This window comes from Meleagris gallopavo, chromosome 2 (genome assembly GCF_000146605.3).
Source record: "Meleagris gallopavo isolate NT-WF06-2002-E0010 breed Aviagen turkey brand Nicholas breeding stock chromosome 2, Turkey_5.1, whole genome shotgun sequence".
NCBI classification, from domain to species: domain Eukaryota; kingdom Metazoa; phylum Chordata; class Aves; order Galliformes; family Phasianidae; genus Meleagris; species Meleagris gallopavo.
Genome location: NC_015012.2, coordinates 26,167,093 through 26,170,752, shown reverse-complemented (window position 1 = coordinate 26,170,752; position 3,660 = coordinate 26,167,093). Strand labels below are relative to the sequence as shown.

General features: G+C 48.8%; 1 long non-coding RNA gene across 1 annotated transcript in view; it reads right to left on the bottom strand.

Moving 5' to 3' along the window:
* LOC104909601 overlaps nt 1–3,652 on the bottom strand; it is a 6,457-nt gene extending 2,805 nt beyond the window's left edge. Inside the window, exon 1 of the long non-coding RNA XR_002111827.2 lies at nt 1,485–3,652. This is a non-coding gene — a long non-coding RNA (uncharacterized LOC104909601). The remainder of the gene's footprint in view (nt 1–1,484) is intronic.
* Nucleotides 3,653–3,660: the final 8 nt, after the last annotated feature.

Genomic DNA, 3,660 nt, shown 5'->3' with positions numbered 1-3,660 from the left:
AGAGAAGAGAAGAGAAGAGAAGAGAAGAGAAGAGAAGAGAAGAGAAAGAGAAAAGAAAGTCCCACGAGCTCTCTACTCTTACTCCTAGCCTATAGCCTATAACTAGATCTCACATCGTCCTCCTCCCTTCCTCAGTTTTGTGTGAGTGCACCCACCTACATTTTTGGACTCCCCTGTCTTGAGTTCTTTTGGTGGTTGTTTACAGTCCAGTTAAAGTTTCTAGAAAAGCTCTAGGTCATCTAAATAAGCTTTACAAAATCCAGCCTCTAGTTGGGGAGCCATGTAATCCCAGCAGAGGAGCTCTGTATCTGCTAACCACAGAATTGAATAGCTTTCTGAGGGGCTCTGATGATTCATCACTGCTAGAGCTGCTTTGCTGTCTGTACCCAAGTCGCTTAAACACTAATTTGGATATATCTGTATTACCTTCATTATTGAGAAAACTATTCAACATAATATTCTGAATGCATTTCAAGTACTGCCTTATCTTTGGGACTCAGAGCATCCAGAGATTAAAGACAGGTGTCGGGAGGCATCCCCTGCCCTGTTTCCCTATAGTATATTTATATTAGAGGCGGTGTCATCCATTTAACATGGTCAACAGACCAGTGTTTTTTCCTAACAGCTGCTACCATCCAGGTGAGGTGCAGTTAGCTGGATGAGCAGTCACATAGTTCCTGCAAATTCTCTGCACTCGGGGTTATTCGATCAATATTTGCTGTCAGGGTGCCAGGAAGATGAACTTCTCATTCAGCACCTTGAAATTTTGGACACAGCACAGAAGTTTTTTCTTGCTGAAGGCTGAACCGGCCTTCCATGTACATCTGGACAGCTAAATAATTGGTTTGCTCCTCAGTTTCATCCCTGCGGCACTGGCTCTGTGATTTAAAGTTGGGACTGGAGCTGAAGCCCTCTCTTAGGGTGGCAGGTTCTCTGTTACAGACAAAGCTGAAACGAAATTAGAACCACTACACAAAATGAGCCATAAGTTATTTTCCTTCTATATGCAGCAGATAGTTAAATGCTAAGCTTAAGTACGCATTTTAAGTGAAGAACCTTTTCCTTCTTACTTGAGAAGTTCACTTACAAAATTTGCAATTAATTTCTAATTAGGTTGTTCAACTTATTAGTATGATCTACATAGAAATGACATAGCAAAACTTGAGGAGACAGGCCTGGCATTTTATACCACTGCACAGTGCTCTGTATACATCAACCCACAGTCCATTAAAGCAGTGTTAGAACTAGGGAATAAATCAAATTTACACAATATTAAATATACCACATAAAGTAGCTATGTGCATTGCTGGCATATGCAGCTCACCTAACCTCCTACCTCAAACTGCTTTCCAAATTTGTTGCTCCAGTCCTGGAACCAGGCTTACATAAGGCTATATTTCTACATGAAAAAAAAGAAACGACGACAACAAAAAAACCCACAACCCAAAGCACACAAACATTGACAAATCTACTAAATTACATACCAGGAAGAGAAACTATCACATTAACAAGTCCCAGTCACCAGGCTGTTGTGACAGGGCAATGACAGGCAGCTCCCGGGGCTGCTCCGTCAGCACCCAGCCCACTGCTGCATTGCCAGCCTCCCACAGCACGGACCCACGGGCTGCCAGCCCGGCTGCTGCATAGCAGCTCTCAGCAGCTTGGCTGCGAGCAAAGGCACCTGCTCCAGGAGATGGGAAGCTGCAGCTTCACCTGTCTGCGGTGGCTGCATGGGAAAGGAGTGATCTCTCCTCTGTGCCCCTCCTGGCATCGCGGTGTTCACTTTAATACCCGGCAATGCCACACTATCTGTTGGCGAGATTCCCTGCGAGTGTAATCACGAGTTAACTTCACTGCTGATCTCTGCAACAGATGGAGTCGAGGTGGGGGTGGTGATGAAACCCACAGGAAATGGGTGCTGCTGAGGGAAATGCAGATGGAAAGCAGGAGACACAGGAGAACATGGAAAGGGGAGAGGAATAGAGGAGAGAACCAGAGGGCACGGGAAACATACGGCAGAAAGAGGATTATCTTCATGACTTCCTCAGCCTTTAAAGGAAACTGAATGGTATGAATAATTTAATACAGTACAGATACCCAGTAGTTTAAAAGGACACATACAGAAAAAAAACGCTACAGTGGCTGGGTTCCAAGGGACTTGTGTTCAAGTCCCGACTGCACCGCAGACCCTCAGGCTGTAATTACAGAGCCTACATTTTGCTTAAGCCCTGGGCCCTGTGTTTCCCATAGCCTCAGTGCTCCCAAGAGGCCAGCAGCAGATGCCAGGAGTAGGACAGGGGCAGGACGCGGTGCCTCAGACAGCACTGCCACGGCCCTCTGGGCAAGCCCCTGGGGCCAATGCATGGAAATGTCCATACACCTCATTTCAGGTGGTTCTTTGAACTAGAGGTGTAACCCGCCTGTGAGGGCAGTGTGTGACGTCTTGTCTCACTGAGATGCTGTGTATATCACCGTGTAAAGGGCCGTCAGGTGGCTCATGCGGAGCACACGAGCATCGCTGTGGCTCCAGTGCCACGATGTCAAAGCCACGTGCCAGCACAGGGCTCAATCTGCATGGCACGGCACCGTGCAGACGGGGCTACTGCCTTCCTAGGATCTCCACAGAGGCCATGTCACTCCTAGGTGGTGTACCAGAGTGACGTGGGAAGAAGTGCTGCATTGCTCCTCGCTCATCCGCATGGAGCAGGTGAGGGCTCACTGCTCCGCACCGCAGAGGTGTGGGGAAGCGCACGTGGCAGTGGTTGTGACGCTCAATGCTTTCTCTGGAAACTTTTCTTCATCTAAAAGTATGTAACACATTTTTACAACGTTGCCAGGGTTTGAAAGGACAGCAGTTTCAGTGTGCTTGATTTTTGGATGATGAATGCATTAGGTTGAAAAGAGACCTAAAAAGCTAATGTAGCACAACTTTGGGTTTCAAGGCTGGAAGCTGAATTTATATCATGTTTTCTGTGTTCTCAGTAACAATGCAGGCAGGGAGCGGAAGGCGAGAGGCCCTGAGCTCATAGAAGGTCTGTGCACTCTTGGGAACAAGGCCTTGTGCTGATGTTCCCCTTCAGTCCCAAATTCAGCAGGCACCAGCTCCATGAGGAGAGCAAGCCAAGGAATTTCTGTTAAGGATTGGAGAGAAGAACTCAGAGCTTTTGCTGAGGGCCCACAACACCCACCACGTTCCCACTGCCCTGAGCCAGAGGGGCTGTGAGAGCAGGGCTGGGTGAGGCATCCTTCCCTGCACTGAGCGGAGCCGCTGTCCCGTGTGGGATGGTGATGGGTAGATAGGCTTGTTGGTGAGCGCTGTGCCAGCGCCAACCCAACCATCTTTGCAACAGATGCAGGATGGAAGCAGACCACTTTTATTGAATGGTGAAGGAAGATCTGTTTTCTAACTTGGGTCAGAACACCCACACTCGGGCTCCAGGTTTCACAGCATGTTCCCGGCCCTGAAGCTGTGATTCTCAGACACTGGGCAGCCTTGCTCATACTGCAAAATCAGAAGCTATCTGTCGCCTTACGCTATCACAGCCGTATGAAAACGCATCTGTAAGGTGGACAACCCGGCCGCCTTCACCCAATGCGTGTCGGCGGGGTGTCAGCTCGAGCGGCCGCCCTGCAGCCCTCGGGGAACCGTGACGCCCAGCA